The sequence below is a fragment of the Columba livia genome, chromosome 3 (assembly GCF_036013475.1).
Source record: "Columba livia isolate bColLiv1 breed racing homer chromosome 3, bColLiv1.pat.W.v2, whole genome shotgun sequence".
Taxonomy (NCBI): Eukaryota; Metazoa; Chordata; class Aves; order Columbiformes; family Columbidae; genus Columba; species Columba livia.
The window spans coordinates 33,056,050-33,083,240 of record NC_088604.1 but is presented as its reverse complement, the minus strand read 5'-3'; the positions used below and the strand labels follow the sequence as shown (position 1 = coordinate 33,083,240).

General features: G+C 38.4%; 1 long non-coding RNA gene across 1 annotated transcript in view; it reads left to right on the top strand.

Annotated features, from left to right (window-relative positions):
* The window catches only part of LOC135578998 (uncharacterized), a 90,740-nt gene extending 63,549 nt beyond the window's left edge, over positions 1–27,191 (top strand). Inside the window, exon 4 of the long non-coding RNA XR_010471204.1 lies at positions 1–27,191. This exon is cut by the window's left edge and continues 8,609 nt beyond it. This is a non-coding gene — a long non-coding RNA (uncharacterized LOC135578998).

The window sequence follows — 27,191 nt, the reverse complement described above, 5'->3', positions numbered from 1 at the left end:
CAGAGTGCCACTTATTCATAAGCCCTGGTTCTCTCTTCTTTTTATCCTTATTGATGGATGAGCCACTGGAAAGGTGAGAAAACCCTTCTGCTTCAGGTCTATAAGTGTATATCCCGATTCTCTACTGTCAAATTTAATCCCATTTCTATTACTCTAATTTTCAAGTAATTCGATTTTTTATATTTTTGATATACGTATCTGTCAGTATTTGACTATGCTTATATCACCAACAAGTTTTGTTAGACCATTTTTACTACTTGTGCCAAGTTCAATACTGAAAATGTGAAATAATGTTGTCCTGAAGACTGATCCTTGAGGACATCCAGCCATAAATTCTTTTCAGCTCAATCTGCCCTTTTTAACACACACTACTTGTGTTTCCCCTCACCAACACAGAGTTTTCTGTACCAGTCTTAGTTACTCTTACTCTATAGCAGTCTTACTTACTGTTATGTTCAGCTGTAGACTCAGCTTCTACTACTGCTACAAGATATAAGCTTCTACTCCAAGTGAACGTATCAGAGATTGGAATGTGATCTCTCACATTGAGTGACAGCCTTGGAAGATTACCGACTTCTTGTTTCCTGTCTTCTTGTGGCTGCAGAAACATCTGTCTAAGCTGAGGAGATGTAATCAGTGAGAGTGTTCAGAACTGTGAAGTACAGGAAAACTCCTGGTTACAAAGTAAGTGGGGACTCTGATACTGAATATTCCATTGGTCAAAAAGCTGCACGTTATACACAACAACTGTGAGTGAAGTGCTTATACGTCTCTAAGAATATGTGCCTTAGTCACCCTCTGTGGCAGTTGCCATTCTGCAAAAGTAAAGTTACTTCCAGTGTATGCTGCTCGTAGGTTCAAGTCAGGTATAAACAACTTTGAATTTATAATCACATGCTGTATACTCTTCAAGTTGTAGCATATGTAGAATCAGAAATATGGTAAAAATTATGTGCAATGCTGCAAAATATTTTTTTAATGTTTGAGCACACTCACTCTTCTGTCCTCAAATTTCATAAAATAAATGTTAATGAAGTAGTAGAATATCTACTATTGGCAGCTGGAAAAGCTACTGATATCTGGTTTTCTCTCCTTAATTTTCCTCTGTTTTAGCATAAGCATTTTTCTAGCATGAATGGATACAGATTTTCCATTAAAAACTGTTAGCAGTGGATGAGTAAATGTCTGCCAATGTTACAGCCAGTTCATGAAGAATCCAACTTCACGGTCTTGCCAACACAGCAATTAGGACCACATGTGCTAGAGAGGCAAGGGAAGCCTATGCATAGTGATGACAGTCCCATAAGGCCTGATGGTTGCCTTTCCAGTCCCAAATTTCAGAGGCTTTTTAAAACATATCTGCCTATTATAAAGTCTCTGGTTTGTGTATTTAAAATCCACAATACTTCTATCTATAGTATCTTCATCTCTTCTTTGGCTGTTTATATTTATGTCATATTATGTCAGGAAAAGAGTCAGTTTTCAAATTATTAAAAGCAAGAGCAATTAAAACATACTAATGTTGATGTATACAAGTTGTGTCCATATAGATAGCTATATGTGTATATGTGTGTTTATGTATAAAAATATGCAAGAATATTAAGCCTAGAAGTGTTTGTACCATTAATAACTCCTGGGAATGGCACCAGCTTTTCAAAGCTTCTACACCTCAGCAGATTTGTTTCAGTCATGATCAAGTGGGAAATGTGTCACTTGTTTAGCAGCCTGTGTGAAATTCAATTGGAGTTTTGCTCCAATCTCTTCTTAACAAATGTACAAATCATACTCAAATATCTGCATGTTAGTGATGTGTCTTGGGGAAGGGATTGTAATCCTGGATAGGTATGGAAACCAACCTGTACTACTGCTATGAAGTTTAATAATCATTTAAGCAATACATAGGTTATGACTGTGATTTAAGCAAAAATCCAAGTGTAAATGGTAATAAAATGATAGTGGCAATCAAAGGAAAAAAGGATCAACTTTCCAAAGTAGAATTAGAGGTTACTGACATACAGACAGAGAGCTCTCTGACCTTAATATTCAAATAGCATATTTTTCAAAGAACAGTTCAGTCCTGCTCAGTGACAGCAGACCCAGAAGAAAACATGGTTACTGAGGGATGGCAGAGTGCCTGGGGTGCCAGAGAACAAGCTGTGTGCACGCTTGATCTAGAACGGAGGCAGAAACCCAGGCTATCAGTGATGAGACCAGGACAATGACCAGCTACATGATTCACAGCTTGAAAGGCAATTCCAGACCCTTCTGCAATCCCTGGAAGGGCTGTGTGTTAGTGGGCAAGAGATTTGCAAGGTCAGCATGACAGATCCATCACATTATCCACCAGACTGTTATAGACAGACTGTTACACCAGGCATGTCACAGCCCCTGTTAGTAGTTAATTGGATAAACTCAAAGCACAGACTCGTATCTGGCACCTGGCTGGCCCTACAGCATGATGGCCCATATGCCGACTGGTCTGTGCTACTGTCCTTTTCCCAGACACTGCTGGGCACAGTTAGAGGTGTAGCCCCTGTCAGGCTCCATTCCCAGTGTGGGCTTTGGATAGCAACTGCCTGGTTTGGGAGAGGAAGAGAGGTCCAATGTGGGGACAGGAGACAGTTTGGGCTATTGGTGTTATGACCAGAGAATGGCCCTCACTCTGTTTTTCACTAGCTTTACTGGCCTCATTGTACCAGACTACACACCTCACGAGTCAGTGAGGACCCAGCTGTAGACTAAATTTAGCAGGAATTCAGTGCTACAGAGTGAAGGCCTCAGAAAACAGGCAAACTCCGGGGTCAAGGATGCTTGCCTCAGGGTACATTCTTTAGATAAGTACTGGAGCCACTACAGTTACTGAGACATGCTGCTGCAAAGAGGTCAATATTTTCAATGATTTTCATTGGTCAGTTCATTAAGCACTGTGATTTGAAAGTGAACTTTTCTGTGAAGATTCTTACCTTTTCCACAGATTCAAATAACCAAAATAATTACTTATCTTTTCATTGATAACATTTGCCAGCATGCTGAACTTCAGAAGCATAATATTTTGGTTAGGATGGGTACTGCCAGGAAAAGCCCTGACATCTAGCGACTAAAAGTTGGTAGGAACTGTAAATCTCCAAAGACTTGAAACCAGATTCATATTTTTTTTAAGTCATGGCGCAGTGCCAACAGGATGCCGTTCTGTTACAGCATTGCAGTGAAGTGGTTAGGGTCAGAATTGCATTTAGGCACAGTCATTGTTGGATAACTGCCCGTCCAGCCTCATTCATTCACATACAGTACATATGCTTATAATGTATTTCAAGGCCCCTGTAACACGGACTTGAAACCAAGAGAGAGAACAATAAAGATTTAACTCACCAGCATAGCTGGTTCTTTTCCCAGTTTCTGAACTCTGTCCAGAAGACACAGCCAGATGTGGCTTGAAGAAAGAGCCCATAGTCCAGAGAATGAAAGAAGAAGGCTGAGAGAAAAGGAGTTTTCAGGACATCAGTTAAGGAAAAAAAAAAGTCTTGCTTACATATGGGACTAAGGAGTCTACAGATGTGCACAGGATGAAACCTTATCCTCAGCTTCAGGCATACATTTCTGAGGAAATCACTAACTTCCAGAATGGGCCTGGGATTGGTCTGTTAGATATGGGAGCCCTGAACTTTTACTTCCTCTTCACGTAATGTTCTCCTGATATTTTAAGAAAATGGATTTACAACATTCTTGTACACGGATCCCAGCGATCAGGACATATGTGGCTGCAAAATTAAGATACTTGTAAGATGCAATTAAAAAAAAATCCCCTTCAGGGCACAGCTATGCCAGGAAGCACAATGCAGAGATATGACATAGGACAAGAGGCAGATAGAGCTGTGGCTGTTCAGCCTGGAGAAGAGAAGACTTGGGGTGGGCCTTATGACTGTGATGGTGGGGAGCAGTAAAGAAGGTGAAGCCAGGGTCTTCTCTGGGATTTCCAGTGACAGGAGAAGAGGCTTTGGGAACTATTTGAAGTACAGGAAATTCTGCTTAGGTGTAGAAAAATGTGGGTTTTTTGAATGTGAAGGTGTCTGAGCACTGGAACAGGTTGCCTAGAGAGGTTGTGGAGTCTCAGACCTTGAAGATGTTCAAAATCCAGTTGGATACAACCCTGTGCAAGATGCTGTAGCTGACCCTGGATTGAACTAGGTCATCCAGTCTTCACCTGTGGCTTCATGGACTGTAAACTAGCAGTGATTCAGCGTGTCAAAGCAGCCAGGCTGTGCTGGTGGAGTGCTGTGCTCCGCCTGCTCAGCCAGAGTAGGTTTTATTCAGTGCCATCTAACACAGTTTTATGACTTCAGACACCCAAGCTGGTGTCTCTGCATGCCGTTATTTAGATCCATATCACCTCTTCCTGCTAAAAGCTTTCTTGCTTCATGCCAGTGTCCTACATATGGTCTTGCATTCCTGGAAAATGCCTTCAGTTTGAGTATTTTTCCTCTAGTTTTAACTGTTCTCAAGTTTTTCATGGCATCCTGAAGGTCTGGAGATCTTACATGAGAGACTGAGAAACTGGACACTTGGGAGCATTATGCCCAAATGTGGTATTATTGTCTGATCATGATACAATTCATAAAATAATTTTTGTTGACAAGTCTACAAAGCACACATTTGACATGTTTTCTCCATTACAGAAACTTCACTATATTTGCTGCTGAAATGTCAGCCAAATAATATGAAGTGATATCTTCCGATTAGAGCTAGATTTTTGAAATAACCATTCTTTCTGTTAATCAGTTTTATGTGTAGTTCAGCAAATACCGACAGAAATACTTTACTTAACATGGGAAAACTGAGAAAATAGAAACAGTTTTAATGCAGAAAACTCCTTTTTTTTTTTTTTTTTTTTTTTTTTTTTTTTTTTTTATGACAGCTCTGTGACATACCTTGGACTGAGTTACAGCATGCCAACAATATGGGGTGAAACCCTACCACTGTTGAAATCACAGAAAAATAGGCCATGGTTTCATGCATGAACTGTAATTGGCAAGGCTTAAATGTCATAAATATTCATTTTGTTTGGAATTAATGATGGAATAAGAATATGTGAAATGCCATTCTTGAGACATATTATGTGAATTTTGAAAACTATTTTAAGATATACACTCATTTTACCTATTTCATAAAATTTTTGGCCTTTATTCTTGTCTCACAGTAAACTTGAACAGGATGGGGCTTGCTAGGTCATTGAGTTTAGTCTTCTCTTACAATGAATAGCCACTTTATAATAATTCATTTACCCAGGGAACTCCTAAATGCTTCTTGTTTTCATCACTCTACAGGATGTTCAGTTCAGTTCAGTTACCCAGCTTCTGCTGAGGTATTTTCAGAACATTGTGTCACTTCTGCATCAGTACACTGGGAGAACTGAAAAAGCAAACTGGCTAGAATAATATAACCTAGCACTAAATTAATAAGGAAGAGCTACCCTTGATAAATCAGCACAGTTATCCAGTGAGGCTGGATGCAGCTGTGTATAAACAGGAAAACTGCATCTGTTCTTCTGTCCAATGATGTAGTCTGTGAGCACACTGGCTGACATTAATGGATGAGAGATTCTCTTAGTGCTTAGCATAAGTCTGTGGCTGGACCTCAGTACCCCGTTTAAGTCCCTTATTGCCTTTGGACCATCATTGTGATATTAACAATTTGTGTGTGTGTAACTCTTCAACAAAGTTTCTTTCTGCTAAAGGAACAGCATCAAAGTATTTCTTAAGCGTGCAATGTTGTAGCTTACAAGTTGATACCCACCAAGTACCTGCAAAGTAAGCTTTAAAATCTCATGGTATGTACTGTATGTTATTAAAACATGTTCACCTGCTAAGTTGTGTGCATCTATCTTTTGATGATATATGAATAATGTGTTCTGGTCATAATTTGAAATGAAGAGTCTACTATAAACACTGCTATTAGCCCTAGCTGGAAGATTTTGTTGAGAAAAAATATAGGAGGCTGTAAATATATTTTTATAACTTTACTAAAGACATCTCAAGCAATGACACCATAAGAAAAAAATTAAAAGTACGTATTTTCACAGGGTCGATACATTCAGTTGTGTGGTAGATTTTATTTTTTATGAACCCATGGAACAAGCTGTGCCTGGAATAGACTAACGTGGCATCACTGAAGACTTGAGGTATCTTTCTTTGCGTGCAATGTATCTTTTATGAGTAAGTACTGTGAAAATCATCTTTACAGCTCTCATCAATCTTAAAGCACTCTGGAAGACATTTTAATCCCTATGTACAGATGGTGCAAATATATCACAGCGAACTGAAAGGACCTCCTGAAAACTACCCAGCAGGTCAGCAGCAAAATTGGCATCTGTGGATTCCTTCTTGAAAATATCCCACTTAACCAGACATGCTATTTCCTAAAATTCTGTCCATTTTAAATCATTGCCAAGCATGTCCTTTGCTTAAATTCTTTTTCTGATACTCATGGGCCAGGTACAAGACCATCCTTTCAGGCTTAGGTGGACAGGAGTGATGCAAATGGACACATTCTTAAGCATTTCACTGATTTTGTGGCTGTCTGGATTTCTGTATCTAGGAGACAGAGAAAAGCAACTACAGCAATTGTGTGTGCATTATTCTATGAAGTGGTTAATGAATTAAGGCCAATTAGTTATTACTGGCTGGAGTTTATCTTCTCATTCCCTGGATGACTGTAGAATGACTTCAGACTATGGAAATTGCATTTTTACTATTTTTTGGCTTGTGCTATGTGTGTGCATCTAGCCAGCTATCTATCTGTATCTCGGCTTCAAAGACTAGGGAGAGAAAACCACCACCACAAACTTCAGTGATGTGATTTTGATAGCCTCAGCCTAACAAACTGCTATCAAAGTGACATCCCGATGGTAGGCAGTGGTGGAAAGGAAACTTCTGGCTATACTACTTGCAAATATACATCGCTACTGCAGTCCAAAGGGATTCAGGACAGCTTAAACATGGGCATGATGTGTTTTCTAGGTTGTAATGCAGTTTGTCAAGAGTTTGGATATTTAAAAGAAAAAAAAATATGTAAGTGTCTGCAAAAATTTTACAGATTTCTATTCTCTTGGTTATGTCTTCATGGTGGAAGCAACCTGCACTCTTACTTTAATGCTACTTGTCAACCTTGCTTTTGCAGAAAAAAAAATAATCGTTCAATCAAATATCCCTCTGATTAGACTAAAAGGCCAAGCTGAGTGCTGCTGTTTTGGAAAGACTGGTCATACTGCCTCACTTTACTGTATTAAGTTAGTCAAATACTACATCTCCAGCATTTTCCTGGAATTTCCAAAACAGAGTAACTCCTCCTACTGTTCACTGGCAAAGCAGTAGAGGTGATTCAGCATATCAATACAGAAAACGTCCCCAGAAGTCCTACCAGTGCACCTGCATGGCAACAGTGCTGGTGAGGATAGGTATCGTTGTCTAGTGCATTAAAGAAGGTGCCAGTCACTGACAAGCTCACCAGTCAAGCCGTAAATTCAGTGTCACATAATGACAAATAGTGCTAGTTAATCAAGAGAAAGAACTGTAAAAGCTAAAAGTTGTTCTGATTCTCTTTATGTCTTGAAAAAAGAAAAAGAAAAAAGAAGAAGAAAAAAAATGTTATGTACTGTCAGGCATGTGTGTGTGAAAAACGTGATAACCACTTTATTCTGCTTAAATGTTATTGGCCAGATTCTCACTTGATGCAATTTAATGAGACTGTGGTCATACATTTTAAAGGAGCTTCCATAGATGAGGACCCGGTTTTAATACTGAACACAGTAGAATCTTCAAGAAAACAAACAATATACACATAGCTTTTGCAACCTATGGACAAGATTTTGAATAAAAGAGGTATAGATTTAGATTCTGATTTTGATACCAAGGTTAAGTAGCCTAACTCTTGCATATCCTGACCAAACAGTAAGTCTTCCTCGTGTTAGTGCCACATATAGTCTTAGTCCATTCCATCTCAAGGAGATTTTTTTATCAATTGCTTTCACTCTTTCTTCAATAAATACGTCTGCTGTGTCCTCTGCACTTGCTGACTACTCTCTTTTTAAATATGCATCAAATTTATTGTGAGACTCTTTCAGCCCTTCCTGAGGGATAGCTGTATTTGTGCGGAAGTTGTGGTATGCCTTTGCCACATACCAGGTATCATAATGCTCCTAAGGGGCAGGGAGGAGTTTGTACTTGAGTTTATCAACCAGGGACTCATATAGCTTTATGATTTTTTTCCACCTGCTAGGGAGAATGTTATGCTTTATTATGTATTTCAGCTCATTATCTTCTGTTCAGCTGGTGTCAGAATCTGACCCTTCTTCTCTTGGAAAGACTGCAATTCATATTTTTATGTTTACATATTTTCACATCACTAATGAGTAAATGTGATATATTATTGGATAACAACAAAGTTTCTTGTGGTGTGTCAGATGAATGAGAAGTGTTCCACAGGAAAATAACAGACGTGCTAGCAGATGGAAATGATGGCACAACTTGGACTATGGCTCTGGATCAGCAGGATAAGCGTATTAAAGAGTTCTCAAACTATGGCAAGGAAATAAAAAAGGAAAGTATTGTTGTAGCAAGAATTAAACTTACATACTTGGTGAATAGCATAATGTAAATCAACAAAGAATGTGTTCATCTGAGTAAATGACAGAGACTAACATGAATAGCAGTACTTCAAATAGCAGTACTCAAAGTAGAGATTCCTGGAAAAGTTTACATGCTTTTCCATATTCCAGTCACACATATCTTCAGTAACTGTGTTGTCTAAAGAGTCATTCCAGGCAGACTAAGTAAGAGAAGCAATATTCTGTAACACCATGGAGAAGCAAAAAGAAAAGTGCATAGAAACACCTATTCTGCATAATCTAGTTACAAACAGGTTTTTAAAATCGCTTGCTGATGACACACAAGAAAGATCAGTGGAAAGGGCTTTGTTGACTTTGCTCGTGGAGGGATGACTTCAAATTCCAGAAAGGAAACAAAAACTTTCAAACTAATAATCAGATATTATCTCTCTAGAAGTTGGACTTGAAAGCCTCCAGAAAATCTGATTTGCAGATGATGGGGAAGTAATGAGGTGACACAAAGAAAGCTATTTGCGATCACATATGAGATTAAAATAACACTTCTGTGATGGCACAGAAAATGTACTGTTGTAAATCCTGAGTTGTCATTGGTGACTCAGTGAGTCGTATTTACCAAACTGAACACAACAAGTAGTAGAACAATGATTTACTGATGACATAACACAATATACTGCTGCTGATGTACAGAAATTACTGCGAGGCTCCATGAGAAATAATTTGAAGATATTGCATAGCTTTCTGGATCATCGCAAAGATATTATTTTTCAAAGAAAACAGCAAAATGTCATACCCCTTCTCCTTTAGGAAATATGTCTCTGAAGACTATCAAAGAGCCCAGCACACAGTGAATCCAGCTGGTCTTTATTCCAGGACCAAATACATTATAGCATTTTACTTACTGGGTGCTTCTAAAGCACAAAGGGAAAATGAAGAGGATTTGATTTACTGTTGTCTGTCGTGGTTCTTGGACCATATGCTAATAAATACGTTTTCTGGTAATGAAATTATTGCCAGATAGTGGTATTGGTTCTGTACCACATATGTATAGAGCTAACTGCTGGAGGATCTTGTGTTTGCATTGCAATTGGGATGATCTGGATGGCAAACTGTTGTATGCCCTTTGCCAGGAGAAAAAACGTTTCATTCTTGAGATTGAGCCCAAAGGCAAATGGGGGTAAAACACAACCTCTACAGTACATTAAATTGCTAATTTATGCTCCTACAGCTTGCTTCATCATATCTGCAACCCCTTCTAGAAAGCTGCTCAGTCTGGATTTAGAGTTGCTCACGTGTGGCAGATACCACACTGTCTTCATGAACCTTTTAAAGGATCTTCTTATATAAACTTGACTTACTATATGTTGATAAAATCTAATACTAGTGTTACAGGAAATCTCTAAATGGTTACTCTGTTCTGGATAAGATACCAGCTTTTTAAATAGACAGAGAAGGAAAATTTCATATGCCATGAAAAAATAAACTTCATTTCCTACCGTGTATGGGTACCATGGAGTATTTGAGTTGTGGAGTAATAATTTCACTTGTATACAAAAATAAAGGAATTTTCAGGATAACGAATTTCCATGGAGGCATCCAAAGGGAATGTTCTTATATGCACACAGGTAAAATTCAGTATCACCCTGTTATGAAGTGATACTTCATAGATTCTAAGATTTTAACATATTTGCCACAAATTAGTTGACACAATCCTAGAGATCAGAAATAAGTCTCTTCAGAGCTGAGTGATTGTGTCTAATGCTACACATACTCTTAAAAGAGCTCTGAACTTACAGTCTCATGTCACCTCTTTGAACTATGATGGCAGTGTATGCCTTATTTCTAAGAGGAAAAAGAAAGCAAAGGCAAATATAATATAATCAAGTATATATATTTTTTTTCAAATTTTGCTATGCTCACATGTAAATGAGAAAGCTGCTTGTAATTAACTGGAACTTGAAGCTAATGAATCCTTCTCCTAAGAAGGCTGGATACTCAGCCACCCTGCTCAGAGAAGAGGCAATTAGAGCAACTTACTCAAGACCATGTCCAGTGAGGTTTTGAATATCTCTTAACAATGAAGACCCCACAGCCTATCTAGGCATCCTGTGCCTGGCCAGTCACCATCAAAAAAATGTTTTTCCTGATGTTCAGAAGGAACCTTTTGTGTTTCATTTGTGCCAACTGCCTCTTGTCCTGCCACTGGCTACCACTGAAAAGAGCCTGGCTCCCTCTTCTGTACACCCTCTCTTCAGCTATTCCTACACATCAATAAGACATGCCCCTTAACCATCTCTTCTCCAGGCTGAACAGTGTCAGCTCTCTCAGCCTTTCCTCATATGAAAGATGTTCTAATTACTTAATCATTTTAGTGAGAACTGGTTTTATCCCTGGAGGTGTTTAAAAGATGGATAGATGAGGTTCTTAGGGACATGGTATAATATAATGACAATGTTAGGTTAACTGTTGACTCAATGATCTTGATGATCTTTTCTAACCAAAATGATTCTACAATTCTATGATTCTAGTCTTCAGTAAAACCCTAAAAATGCAATAAAAATGTAATAATCATTAACAGTTGTGTACTGAGGTAACTATAAATATGTATTTAAAATATTGACTGAAAAATTGAGTCAGACACTTCCCATTAATACTGTTTCTCACCATTTATGGTAGTTTATGGTCTTGGGGTGTTGCATCCTTGCTAAAGAGTATTACCTCAACAACATAGTCCAATTATCGTTGACAGTTAATAAAATCCCAGAAGTTTATAAGAAATTACCACTAAGTATGTGGTACGTAACTTATTGAAAGTCACATCCAAATGAACTAACCAAACTATGTGCTGTACTCTTTAGTTTGGGAACATTTTGTTTTCTTTGTAAATGTAACACAGCAGGTATTGAAGACATTTTGGATGTTTTGGACTATCCCATGTTCCTTGCCTGAAACTTGGTCCCTTTAGCAACACGATACTATAAAAATCTCCTGTTTTATAAGAAATGTCTACATATTGAATTTAAAGGGCCAAAACACAGTGTTTTATTGTTAGATTATATTTATTGTAGCACATAAAAAACAGAGTAGAAGAAAACTCGTGGTGTCACCAAACCCTTCTAGACAAGAAAACTGGCTATAGCCAAACCATTCTTGGCATATGATTGTCTAATGCTGGTCTTCAAAATATCCAGTGGCAGAGTGGCATAATGTCCTCAGACAGCCTGTTCCAGTCCTCACTCTGCTCACTGACAGAGTTTCCTCACTTGGGTCTGAGCTATAGTGCCTACAATCTCAGCCTGCTAAAGACAGAACAGTTTGTTCTATTTATTACCTTTTACATATTTAAAGAGTGTTATCACTCCCCTCCAGCCACCCCCTCTCCAGTCTAAACACTCCAAATTCCTTTGGCATATTTTTTTCCATATATCATACTTTCTAGACCTGTGATCATTTTTCTTCTTTGTACTTTTTCCAAATGGTATATATATCCCTTGAATAAAGACCTCAAAAACATAAAATTGTGCTCCTGCTGTGGTATTATCATATTGAATAGACATACTTTATTGATTAAATTTCTGTTTATACATTTCAGAATGATATTTGCCTCTTTCTCCAGCCACATGTCACTGTTGCTTCTTGCAAAGTTTGTGATGTATTTTAATGGTCTGAGTTTTTCCTGAAGACTTTCAATCCAACCTGTTCATCAGATTATTTACACAAACTGAGCTATATGCCCGAGAGTGTTTACTGGCCTATGTATTGTTTGGACTATGTTTCCAGTTTGTGAGGAATGTACTACTGCCTGCTGGTGTGCTTGAGGGTCATCCTAACCTGGTGTTATCCATAAAATAGTAACATTACTCTCTATCCAAATACCTACACTGCCTCTAAGACAAACCCTACTTACCATTATGCTTTAGTCTTGCACTAAACTTACTATAGTTTACTAAGACCGTATTTTTTAAAATTGCCTATGAGAATGTTATGTGAGAAATTGTCATCATTCAGACTAAAGTCAAGAGATATCTAGTATCTACTGATTCTCTTCTGTCCACAAGACCTCCTACTCCATCATAAGCAGAAGTGAGGCTACTTTGGAGAGGTTTATTCTCAACAAATCCGTGTTGGCTCTTACTTACCTCGCTTTTATCTTCCAAGTGCTTACAAATAGTTTAGTTGATTATTGTTCCAGTACTTTTCCAAGAACTGAAGTTAAGATGATTCCTCTGCAAGTCTCTGACTCTTTCCCATTTCTAAAGATAGGCTCTGTATTTGCCATTTTCCAGGCTCTCAGGACTTCACCATTCCCTTGTGTGTTCTCAAAGACATTCCCTAGTAGCTTGGAAATTATTTCAGCCAGTTTTGTAAGTGTCCTCAGGTGAATTATAGCAGGGCCAGCTGATTTGACAACATCCTAGTTGGATGAGTATTCATATTTTTTTTTTTTTTCCTAATCTATCTTCAACTCTTTTTATTACTGGTACTAGTTGTGAATAAACTTCTGACCATAATTAATCTTTGCATGACAAAGCAGTGCCATTGTGGAACCACATTTGTAAGATATTTACAGAGTTTATCTCCCCTGCAAATGTTTCAGTAGAGATAAGAAGACTTAATCATTTTATAAATAAATAGATCAAACATAATTCTGATATAATTTACACCAGAATAGATCAAGACACATGCTCTCCAGGTCATTGTTGTTAAGGTGAGGGAAAGCAGAAATAACTGCCAGAGAAAGGAAGCTAATTTAAATAGCAATGTCTAGAGCTCTGAATGTGTGGATTTAGTATAATTAGTTTTCATTACTGATCAAAGTGTTATTACTACTGTATGCAGCTTTTCCAGTGACAAGCACTATAAAAAGTCTGCAAGAAGTGTTAAGTAGAAAGACGATATAATGAGCAGGCTTACTAAAGGGTCTCATGGACTTCATGAAGAAGTGCTTACTATTTTTACATTTAAAAAACGAAAAGTTAGTTAAAAATAAAAGTTCCAAAAGATGGACAAATACTAAAGATTAAGCCAACTTTTTCAGGGTCCATAAATTCTTGCATAAATCCTTCTAATGGGAAAAATCTTTAAATCTTCAGCTTCTAGGAAAAGAAAGAATGTTGATTCTGGCACCAACTGTTAAGCATCCACCTATCATTTTTCATTAGCTACCAAAGATGAAGCCAGTTAGACACATATGTTAAAATTCTTCTTTGTGGAAATGTATAAAAATCTGTCAAGTTTGTTTAGAGACTTTTGGCTTCACTACCTGTTATTTAGCTAACCGAGAAGGCTGCCTTGATTAGAACTTTGATCTAGTCATTTCACTTCACAGATGTAGCATTCACAACCTAACCAGATGAAAAAATGAAGACATCTTTTGCAATTCTTTTCCCACTGTAGCGCTGAAATCTGCTTTTGGGATTCCATTTAGCTAAAGCTGACCTGTGTGAGAACAGGTCTGGCTGTTAGATTGTATCAGACATTAGTCAGCCTTGGAGACACATTTGGGGTGTTCTGACCTGCCCCAGCTGGAAAGAACTGCATCAAATGGTGGGGTGACAGGAGGGACATACTGGGCAGTAGCAATGGGGAGTTACAGCCACCATTCTCCTTCCATTTCTTGTGCAGGACAACACCATTCCTTGTTCACCTGGCTGTTTATTCCTTTCATGTCAGTCACTGGAGGCTGCACCTGCTCTGCAATCATGAGTATAGCCTAGGGGTACTCCTCTGGGAAGTAGGAGATCTGAGGCTGAATCTCTTGAGAGTCAGAGAGAAATTAGGTCTGTGACCTAGGACTGATATGCTGTTTGCCCAGTTTAGCATTCATGTTTTCAGAAATGGATGTCCATGTCTTTGCCTAGCATTTCCAGTGGACTACCTTTAAACATCTGCTTTCCCAAGGAGAGAAATACAGACCTACTATTCAATTTGAATCTCATGAGTAGCCAGTTTTGTGGGTCTTGACCGGAGAGATATCTCCAGTCACCTGCTGTCTTGGACAGTTCAGACCAGTGCCTTGAATTGCCAGTAAAAATAGGCCAGCTAGGATTTCTGCCAGTAAAACTATTTCTTTTGTCAGAACATGTTCAGGAACTCTGAATTTCCAGGATTCACATTTCACAAGCAATTCTTCTGTATGGAAGGGGTGGGAATTCCTGGGTTTCCAGCATCTATCTTCTGATCCTAGGGCCAGGGCTCCCAAGGCTTCCATGAAGAGAAACTGGCTATGGGAAAGAAGAAGTTAGTTCCAGGGAAATATTTTTTAAATTAAGTTTTCTTTCTGCTTTATAGAGAAGACCTTTAAAAACAGTAAAAGCTATTTGCAAGAGAAAAAAATTCTCTTGAAGTTTTGAGAAAGACTAACTGGAAGTAAACTGAGAGAACAGGTAGGGGAAGAATGGTATGGGATGACTGTCAGATTATCTGGCATATTCCACCTTCTGGTAGTTAGAGATTTATGTAAACCATACATGCGAAATTCTCTGTGATAGGTGTCCTCCTTTGATTGAATAGTTTTTGAAAATATCAGACTAAATAATTCAGCTGTTGCTGAAAAACAGAGAAAAATAATGAAGAAGATAAATAAAACAAAAATCAAGGGAAAAACCTCTACCTTCTTTCCACAAGAACTTCAAATTTCTTAGGGAAGTAGCCTCTCCATTGGAAAGAACTTAAACAAACCAACAAACCTTTCATTTTCATTTCACCAGGAGAGAGAATGTAAAAAATCATTCTGCGTTTGTCCATGTTGGTTGTACATCGCCCATCTTTGCACCTCTTCCACCATGTGTACTGAATAAGGCAAGATGATTAAGGGTGGAAGAAGATAAAAATTAAAAAAGTTGAGCAGAGAAACAAAGACTTTGTCACTAACAAGGACCAGTAGGAGGCAAATTTAAAGTCTTTCTTGGGAGTTGAATGTCTATCAGCTTTAAAATTTTGTGTGCAGTGTTGTGTGTAATATATGTATGCATCTTGTATCATCAATGTATCACAACTGTAATAATTGCATCATCTGCAGGCAATGAAACAATCTATTCCCAACACTACCCACTAGATACTGGAAAATTCTACAAAGAATCCAGCTCCGTTTTTGCACCAGCCTGTGTTTTGAGAGGGCTTATTACAGCCAGGTAGCTGCAACCAGCTAGGTCAGTTTTGTCTCAGCTTCAGACCAAAAGTAATTCCTGCAATGCAGAGCAGGAGGGACACACAGGCATGGCTAGACTGTTTATTGAATTAGTAGGGCCGAGTGTGACCAGCCAGAGCTAAGAAGCTCAGTTTGGCAAAACTGCCTAGGTATCTGCACCAAGCTCCGCAGCATTTTCAAGCATGGTAGTGCACTAAATTGGGTAATGGTTCCACACCTATAAAAACTGTTTTGTCCACCTTAAGTTTCCCTGCAACACGGAATATTCAGGAGCCCAACACTGGCAGCCAAGTGCTTCAGGACTCAGCTCTGGTGTCTTAGAATTTATTTGCTTGGGATATGGATGCATGAAGCTCAGTTTAAAAGCTTCTTCCAGATTCAGCCTTCATCTGGCCTGGCCAGCATGTTCCACTACCATTATCCAGGACAACTCAATCTCATAACGTATTGGATAACACAGAATCGACTATAGAAACATGAAAGTAATTTCTTGCTCCATGCTGCTACTTGAAGGAGAAAGGTAGAGCAGCATTAGTTTAATTTATGGTGTTATGATCCAGAACTGGAAAGTACTTCTTATGTCATTGATTCAAGTCCCCTGCTACTTCAGAAAGCACTTCATCTAGTCATGTTCATAAATTTATCTTAAAATTGGGTAGATTTCTAGTCCATACTACAGCCTCAGAAAAGTAATTACAAAATAGCATTGCTTTGATTATTTGAATTATTATGGTTTCCAGACCAAGTTCCTGGCTGGTTTACACATGATAGTTCTTGTGCCAACATTGTTCTTTAACTTAGATATCCCTTTCCTTTCCATGTTATTTAATCTCTTGATGTATTCATGGTCAGTAATTAAAAGTACAAAACAGGTCTTTTATCTAGTTGTATTTCTCTAAAGGTATATCATACATATCCCAATTCAAAGAAAATCCAAGATAAACTGATACTTTGGCATCATTTTAAGAAAATAATCTCATCATCAAGCTGGGACAAATAAGTGTAATATGTGGGCTGGCAAATACCTGTTGTCTCCCTACCCAGGCATATTATCCATCCTACTCATCGTTGCCTTGAACCAAAAAGCAATATTTCAGCGCTCCTGAACACTAGACAGTGCTGCCAGAGGAAAGGATCCTGCAGAAGGCCCTGGAGCCTTTTTCTTCATGGGAGGCAGAGGTGCATTCAGGGCAGAGCCAAGGTCCATTAGCACGTCAAAATGGGGCAGCTGCGGCAACCTATGTCTGCATAAAAGCAATATACCTGTAAGAACAAGTAAAATCTTGTGAACTGGAGGCTATGACATTGCCCTGTGTGTTGGTTTTTTTTACCCCCTTCCTTTTTCTTTTTTATTTTTTTTGTGTGTGTTTAATGTAAAGATTGTAAATGTCATGAGATACCTGGACTACACAGGCTCAACTGAGCCAATGGGAAACTCACCATTGGATCATTTCCATATACTTCAGCGAGTTTTGGATCAGGCCCCAAAATTACCTGCCATGGCAGAGTGATGCAGGGTCTTGGCTCATTGGATAGAGGATAATGGGTTGGTTTTTTTTTTTCTTTTTGGAAGAATTGGCCATCTGTTTTCAAGGGAGAAACCGTTTCACCTACCCCCCCCAAACCACAGTGTTCATATTATTGAAATGTTTTCTTAACTATTAGAAACTCTCATGGAATCTGCAGTGATTCAAGCACCTCCTTGGCGTGGCGTGGGGGGAGTTATGTTTTCCTCAAAGCTCGACCCAATACATCAGTCAGTAGAGAAGTTGTTAATTTTAAGTTGATGGCTGGTGGGTGAGAAGCACATATGATGTAGATTTTCTTTGCCATTTGGGGTTAAAACAAACAAGCCAAGAAAACTTTCAAGCAGACCAAGGGACCCTGGGATAGAAGCCATCTGCTGGTCAAGCTGTTCTATCCTTTTGAAAAATCTTTGCAAGTTTGCAAGCTTTGCAAGAGTTTAAATCAAAATCAGGGGAGAAAGCAGCCTCTGCCTTAAAACTGCTACAGTGTGATCACTTAGCCATGTGATTCATGTTAAAATAGAGATTCCGAGACTGCCCAATTTGTTTAAAAAACAAGTGCTAATCTTGGAGTTTTCTCAATGAGTGTCCAACCTTTTCTTGTAAGGATGCTATTTACATAAACTAATTGCCTATGTTGGAAAAATGTGTTGAAAGATGTATTTTGTTTTCTTTTTTTCTTATGACAAAGTCTTATTCTGTAAGGGCTTTTTGAAATCTTGACATACATGCAAGCAGAATGTATGGCTGCTCACAGCAAGATCTGCAAATGCTCTCCGGTTCCTACTTTTATTTAAACTGGCATCAGCAGAAGTACATTATATTCTGCTTTACAAGCTATTTTTTTTTTTATTCCTTTTAGAAATATGGCCTTACTATATAAAAATATATTAACTATCTGAACTCATATTGTGTACAGAAGCTTGAATAGTCTTTGCCACCGACACAGAATGTCAGAAATTAGAAACAGATGGTAATTACCAGGAACAAAGATGAGATTTCAGAGGAGAATGGATGCATTGCATTCCAGAGAACATAGAGTGGTTTTTTCCATGAAGATTAATGGCTATTATAAAGGCATTGTGTTCAGTGAACTCACATATCACTGACTTACCTAGAAAGCGAAGCAACCCATTTTTACAGGCTGACATAATTTAGAAGTTTGTGAAGGGGTCACTGTGACTGATAGGAACCTCAGATAATACTAGATACTTTCTTCCACATTTTATTTTGTAATTTGTGGCTCCTGCCTTTATCTATTTCCTTGTTTTTCTCTGCCTCCATTAATCATTCAGGTATATAGACTTTTTGCCTGTTGTGCTTGACACAAATGAAAATACATTATCTTATCACATTATCAGAAATCATAAATTCCATACTTGCAAATAAGACTGTTTTTAATCATAAGGAAGCATTGCCAACTGTGTATTTTCAACCATTTGGCAAATGACCATCACTTAAATCTAGTGTTTGACATTTTGATCTAAAAATATGTCTTTAAAAACATACAATATCAATTTCTTATTTATCTGTATGGTCTTGCAGGGTATAACATCTCAGTATATAGGAACGAGGCTATCATTCTACAAAAGGTGGCAACATGGTTTAATAAATAATTTTCAGAAAACCCCTTTTTTTGTTGAATTGTTATTGCTCTATTCATCTCATAATATTTGAAAAGGTCATTTGCCAGTAGAATGTTATATGAAGCAATTGAATTTTATGACAGGACACCATAGTAAGTGGATGTGCTAAGAACTGAGATATTAAATTAAATTATTTGAAGAAAGTAATTTTCAGCTTTAGATTTTGAAATATTTCAAACCTTTCACCATTAGGTAGAGGATGTTCTCTAGTGTCAAAATTCAATATAACAAATTTCATAAAAGGTTATTGTTCTGAAGTGCTCTGACCTAGAATTCTGCACATGTAAGTGGAAAGAATAACATAATTCCAACCACATCCCTGCCTTATTCTGATTCCATGGCATGATAATATTGGCTTAAAATGTCTTTCAAATGGTTCACATTGAGGCACTCAAGTGTATTTCATTGGCTTGCGTAGTAGATCTCTAGAGGTCAGTCATCTAAGACCTACTACTGCGAAGCATTCATTTTACTTCTATGGCAGTACACAATAAAAAGAGGAAGGCTAAATGAACAAACAGTTCCTTCTCAAGAGATAAATATATTGCCATCATTCTGGGCTTCAGACAAGCTGAAAGCCACACTGGTAAACATCTGAAAAACCATGCCAACTTCTGCTCCATCAGTAACACAGGAAAATATTTTCTCAATGGAAAGAGACACCAATGACAACAGGAAACCATTTATCCTATTCATTAATGTGAGAAAACCCAGGGAGCTCCAGAGCCAAAAAAGGAATCCATAACAAAACTACTGAAACAGTCTATTGATAGCTATGTTTCTTGAAAATCTCCCTTTGGACTGAAAATCCACTTACACAGACCACTCTTGATTCTCACCCATTCCTGCTCCCCTGGACAGTTATTGAAACTAGGGCAGTATACAATCAAATTTGCTTTGAATTCCAAACCCTCCATCTCAGAAGCCTCAAGATCAGCAGGCCATTAAAGCTGGGTTTGCTGGAGTGTGCTGAGGGGTCAGAGCACCACATTGCCAGCAGCATTCAGGGGGCACAGATCCCATCCTTCGCACCCCAGCTGAAGGTCCTATGCAAATGAGTCCTGTGCAGCCCTGGCTTCCTCATCTGCTGCTCATTGCCTCCCAATGTGTTGGCCATTGCCTCCCCTGGCACCCACCACCCAAACCCCCTTTGTCCTGTGATGGGGACAGGGCAGAGTTGCCCTAGTAAAAGGATTAGAGAAGTTAAGTGGTAATGCTTTAAAGCACACTTAACAAATACAATTCCATTGATAAAATGTTTTGCCAGGGAAGGTGATTAGTTTACTTGTACTTCTTCTAAACACATCTAAAAGTCATAGAATCTTTAGAACAACTGGATTCAGGAACACTATTAATAGTTGTTCAGAGGAAAACGAGGTGAAAAAAGAAATGCTCTTTCAAGAAGAAGAGTGATTGTGTGCATACTAGCCCTGTGTGTATGCGAAATACAAGATGTGATCTTGCACACATACCTACAACTGCGTTATTTAGAGAGAGAAGAAGTTGATGCAGCGAGGAACAACCTTGGTTTTCATCTACATATCCTTGCCAGATACGTTATAATATATATCCAGAATTTTCATAATTTGTATTTAAATCCATAACCATTTACTAAAATACAATTTTGATTTCCTAATGTATGGAGATATAGCGGAAGATTTGGCGAGGAGATTAGTTAAAGGTAAATATGCTTAAGTGACTTGCATCTGTCTGTAGAAAAAGCACATACATCACACTAATTGTTTTACTGACCTTGTGTGCTTGATGAGTAGAACCTCTGTGTTAGATAACATAGGCCTGTGAGAAACTCTAGACACCTTATGACTATGTCTGAGATTCCTGCTTTGTTGTGAGAAAGAGCAGGAGGCTGCACCTGCCTGAAGCCTTGAAATACAGACAAGCTCAGCAGGCCCAGTGGTCTTCCAGCAGGGCTGAACTGACCAGCGCCTGCGTCCCCGCTGGTGTCACCTCTGCCTGGGAGCTTAGGTGTGGCTTCGGAGATCCCCCAGTAGAGAGGAAACTAAAATAAAACTTGCTCTGCAATGCGTTTGTGGCCTCTGGCTCTTCTTGCGACGTGCCTGTGTATGTGTACACACCTATTAAACAAACAGGGACATGTTTGTATTATGCAGATATCATTATCTTCTTTATAGATTTGAAAGCTCAGTAGCTTACACCCAAATTTGCTATGTAGGGCTGAAAAATGTACTTTAAGATCTGGCATTCATTACAAGTATGTAGCATACACTTGTATAGTTACTGAATTAGTCACAAAGCTAAACATGTATTATATATAAATGTTTTCAGTCATGAATGCATATTTAGAAATGCCAAAGATTACATTATGCTTCCCCATCTTATTGCTTAGTCCCTGTGGCATTTTTTCGTTCATATTCACCATATGTTCAATAACAGTCCTTTACAAAATGTTGATTTTTTTTTTCATTTTAATATTAGATATTCTCTTCAGAAGGTGCCATCTTGTGGTGCCTTTTTCAAGTGGAAAGGAACTTCTACAGAACGCTCTCACATTTTACAGTGTTGAGCAAAAGCATTTTCAAAAATATAGAATTCACAGGCACTTTTGCTCAGTTTGATTCAAATGCTTTATAAACGCAGATGCTTATAGACATTTCTCAGCTAAAGGGTGTGTTTTTGACAATAAAATAAAGACTTCTCTCTGTGTATCTTTGTAGATTTCAGATATCTACAAGATTTTGTTTCCTTTACTTGCATTGTTTTCTTAGTTTACTTGAAGGTCAGTTAGCTTGGGAAAGGATGTTTCTACTGCTGAGCATTCACATGAATAAAAAAGAATGGCCTCTTGGCCTCTTTAAAACCTTCTCATTTAGCTGTGATCCAAAAAATTCCTTCCTGGAGGACTGCAGTGGGTTGACCCTGGCTGGGTTCCAGGTGCCCACAAAAGTTGCTCTGTCATTCCCCTCATCAGCTGGATGGGGGAAAGAAAATACAATGAAAGGCTCATAGGTCAAGATAAGGACAGGAAGAGAACACTCAGTAGTTACCTTCACAGGCAAAAAAAACCTTGACTTGGGGAAAAATTAATTTAATTAATTTAATTAAATTAATATATAACAAATCAAATCAGTGTAGGATAATGAGAAAATAAAAAATAAATATTAAAACACCTTCTTCCCACCCCTCCCTTCTTTCTGGGTTTAACTTTATTCCTGATTTTCTCTACCTCTTACCCCCCAGAAGCACAGGGGGACAGGGAATGGGGGTTGTGGTCAGTTCATTGCAAGTTGTCTCTGATGCTCCCTCCTCTTCAGTGAAAGGACTTCTCACACTTCCCCTGCTGCAGCGTGGGGTCCCTTCCCATGAGAAAAAGTCCTCCATTAACTTTTCCAACATGAGTCCATGGGCTACAGTTCTTCACAAACTGCTCCAGCATGGGTCCCTTCCATGGAGTGCAGTCCTTCAGGAATAGACTGCCCCAACATGGGTCCCCCATGGGTTCCTACCTAAATGTGCCTGAGTGGAGCATCCATAATTATTATGTGTTTTGTTTGAGCTGAAAAAATATTTCTGTATCCAACTACTTCCCAGAATCTGGACATTCAGGAATTCAAAGCTGGATTCCAGTCTTCCACGTAGGATTTTCCAAAACCCCAAGTCCCTTTCAGACTTCAAGGGGATTCCACTTTTGAGCTAAGTTTTCTGGTCAAATTTGTGTATGCAAGGTAAAGGCCAAGACTAGATGTAAATGCTGTCTACTGTTTAAACACTCTGACAAGGCACTACTGCATCCAGCAAAACATTTTACCATATTAGGGGGTTGCCCTGTGGGATAGGTTTGCTGTCATCCCCTGGCCACTGTTTTCACATTCCTGTATACCCTCCAGTCTGCTGGTTGTCCTCTGATCCTGGGAGTCATGCCTTCTCCTGCTTTTGTCCAAACTGTGAGAAACAGCAAGCAAGCAAAAAAGAGAATCAGGGGAAGCCAACACGTGATTAAAAGCTAAAAGAAAAAGAAGAAAAAACATCAAGCTCTTCTCATATGCTTTTTGACCTTGGTATGTAGTGGTGCTGAGACTATCCCAGTCTCACTCCAGCAGTGATTTTATTTCGGTGTACCCCAAGGCCTCCACAACTGTATGATGAAACCGATAGACAACCAGTATGCTTTAATGTGTAGATAGGCCTGGCAGAGGCAAACGTTTTAGACTTGGACTGTTTTCTGGGGGGGATGTGCAGGAGCCAGACTGATGTGAGAGCTTAACATGGGCTCCCAGCCCATCTGGCATGGAATGTGCTGCTTTGATGTAGAGGTTGGGACATGCTTTGGTGCAGATACAGTCTCTGGGCCACCTGCAACAACCTGCTTTGATATGTGCTGTGATAACTTTTGCAGCTCTCACAGGGAAGAATTACCTAGGTGAAGGAAATAGATCTTGGGTAATGCAGGTACTGTCTGTGCCGTGGAGGAGGTGTTTTGATCTTGGCTGACAGAATTATTCTGTTCTGACGTTTCAATTGTTTGGGCTTCAGAGTGTTGCAATAATCTGGTCCATGTCAGACTGCTAACACAAACGGACAAAAACTAAGAGATGGAAGGTATCACTCATAATTAAAACGTTTGGAAATCCACTTACACCGGCAGATTATGATACTGTCATCTCTTCTACTGAGTTGATCAAGAAACTTCTGTAATACATTAACAGTTTTACAGAAATACTAATCAGTACAGCGCAGTTGCTATGTAAACCCTTCATGCCTTGGATTCAGATGAGGATGAACTGATGTTTTTTATCCCCTGGTCTTCTAAATTTTCACTAATACTCTATGTTGTGGAGGATCTCAGTTTTTGCTGAACCTGTAAACAGGAAAGTTCCTGACCTCTGCCTCTCAGTTAACTGGCTGCACTATCTCACAGGTCCTGCCCAGCAGTGAGAACAAAGAAAATGTTGGTGACAATAAGGTTCGTTGATCTTGTATAAACATGGTATGCATATGGCAGCTGTCAGCAGTGGGCACCATCCTCCTCAAGAGGAAGGCAGGACCAACACTTAGGTTTCAGAAATAAAGCCTATACTTAAATATTTTTGGATCAGTTCCTAACTTCTTCTTATTGCAAGAACAGTCTAATAAAAAGTCCTTCAGTCCTGAAGAGTAAAAGGAGCAAGAAGGGGTTTTTTTTTAATTTAGTGCTGAACTTGCTTCCCAACTCAAAGGCAGCAGGCAGGCTTAGCAAGGAACAGCCTCATTGATTATTTTATTCTGTCTGACCCATGGGATTACAGAACTGGCTTTAATAAGATGGTAGTCTTTCTTAAGCAGTTTGCATTGCAACTTCAGCACATCCCTCGTGGCCAAATTAAAAGAACCACAGCCATGAAGTCAGCCCTTTCATTAATTTGTTGAAACAAGCAGTAAAGCCAAGCATACTAAGCGAGCCAGTCTCCTAAGTTATGTGAATGGAGATTCATGCTCAACAGAAACATGCATTAATAATTTCGGAGGCTATTTCTGGGGATTTAAAATAATACCTTTTTAGTCTGAAGCTGCAGGTTTGTCCTGTATTAGGAGCCCTCGGTTTCATTACAAATTCCCCTTTAAAACTAGCAATGGATTCTAGAAATAAAGAAAATTCCACCTGAAAATATAGTCGCTGTTTCTAGGTTTAAATCCTTTAGAGATTATGGGTCTTTAACAGCAGACTATTTTCTGGGTTCAAACAGCACAGAAGATTACTAGTCCAGAATATGATCAGACTCTCTCCTTTTGTTTCAAAGTAAGATGTCTGCATTCCCGAGAATGCTTCCCACCCAGGAAGGCTGGGTTCAAGTATGTGCCCTAACCACATCTTACTTCTACAACAGAATAAAGAGCTGGTCTCTGAAAGGCCCTGCTCCATCTTTCTTCTTCACACCTCAGTTTCTGTGCCAAGGAAATTAAAGTGAATGGCTCAGAGAGGATCATGACGTATTCATAACAAGAACCTGATCTGGGAAAGGATTCCGAAGTGCATGATAGTGTGCATCAGAAGACAAACATAGAATTTAAACTAAATGCTGCCTGTGAGACCTGACTTGTCTACAGTCAGCAGTTTTATCAGAAACATGAACGGTGGTATAGTCATTGTTAGGAAGTGAGGTCAGTGGTTCAGGAATCTAGACCACATATATTGCTGTGCTTGTTTGTTTGGCTTTACCTACCTCTTGGTGTTTTTTCTTTTTGGTTGGTTGGTTGGTTGGTTTTTTTGTTTGGTTGGGATGGGTTGGGTTGGGTTGGGTTGAGTTTTTTTTGTTATTGTTGTTGTTTGTTTGTTTGTGGATTTTTGTGTGTGTGTGGTTTGGTTTTGTTTTTGTTTTGGTTTTATTTGTTAACAAATTCACAGGCATCACTCAGTAGAGAGTCAGACACATTTGTTCTTTTGTTCTTCATTGATTTAATCAAAACACGAGCAGTTGACATAACTTGTGTTATTGGTCCTCATCCATAATCTTGCAGTGCTAAGCAGAAATTAATGTCTGGCGTTATTGTCTTTCCTAGTCAAGGTTTTAGCCTTTCAATTCCATTTTCAAAAGCTAAGCCTAAATGAACGTGTTTCTTGTGAGGAATTACATGCAGACATATTCAAAGTTCATAATCCAGACCAGTCTCAGTTTATATTACCTATTTGATTTGGTGACATTCTAGCTCATCTCATATTGTAACCTTTCATAATTTCCAAAATTATTAGTAAAACCTTGTGTGGTCTCTATGTCACATTCACTTGCCTACAAGTTACATAGTTCATTCTTTTGTATTGCATTAAGAAGTTACACAACAGGTAGTTATACTACTATTTCTACTAATTTTGCTTGTAAAAATAATACATCACAGCTTGCAGGAAGATAAACAGATGCATTTTAAGCTTGTATTCAACTTCAATTTGCAAGTAAAGTGGGAAGACTAGGAACATGAAAGGACTTGGTTAGATTTAGTGTACCTTATACAAGACAGTTCATTCCTTGATCATTTATGTTGATTCGTGACAGTGAGAAGCTACACTTGTACACACAGAAATATACAGAGAAGGACAGTTGCTAGCGTGTTCCATTGAGCTGGCTCACCCATTTACTTCAGCTATGCAAGTGCTTCTTCAAGGAAACAGCTGGGCATACTCACACACACAAACAGAATATTGAAATAGCAGCAAGAACTTTAGTTAAAGTAATCTTTGACCCTCAGATTTAACACAATCATCACTAAACAAGTCATGGCATTTCAGGGACCTGCTGACAGATAGCATTTTTATTTTTCCTGCTGAACTTTGCTTTCATTGCTATGCTTAAAGATGAAAGCAGCATCAGGGCCTGAAGTTTTAACTATGATACACTCAAGATGCTGTTTGGGAACCTGTAGTCTAACCAGACAGACTTTATTCCAGGGTTTTGTTAAAGTAATGACATAACTTCTCTTATGACTGACTTCATATTTTACTGTGTGTCTTCTTTACTGGGAATCCTAATATTTCATTCTAATATTCATTAATGAACCACATCATAGCACTTCTAGAACAATTTATGTTACGAGGTTTTGTTTTAATGTGTTTCTTGTTGGCAGCTACAGATCTTTCAGCATTTCTACTTACTTTCCAAACTATGGTTTTCTAGACCTAAATGTTATCTTGAAGTGTAAATTTATTTCTTTCTGCCACAAGCTGAATTCGTTTTAGGTATACAATAGGTACATTTTTTCAAAATAAAATCTGCACATAAACCACAAAAATAGTTATTTTAAGCTGGAATGAATTATAAGCAAACAAGCATTTGAGAAATCACCTTTAACTATATGCTCAAAACTTACTGGAAAGGATTTGGATTCTTAGCAGACATAAATACCTTTAAGGGCACCAAAAGGAACTTAAAACTTTCTGTAAGATATATTGACTTTCTTTTTTGCTCCAAACTGAATGTTCCTTTTTGTATGTTTTTTCAAAACTCATATCTGATTCCATTTCTTTTTAGGTGTCCCTAAGCTATAATGAATCTTTTAAAATTCTATTTTAACATCCTGCTAAACACTCAGTGTTGATTATACTTATGTCAAAAATTGTAGATATTTGAAATGGAGAAGGTCATGTACTTCATCCTCCTCTCCAAGTTAAATTGTTCTCTACACTAAATCTCTTAACACTTTATTCGTCTTAGTTTAAAATTGCTGAATAAAGTTTTCAGCACTTCCTCTGGGCAACAGAGTGCTGAAAGTAATACAAAAATATCCAATCTAATCTTTGCTGTTGT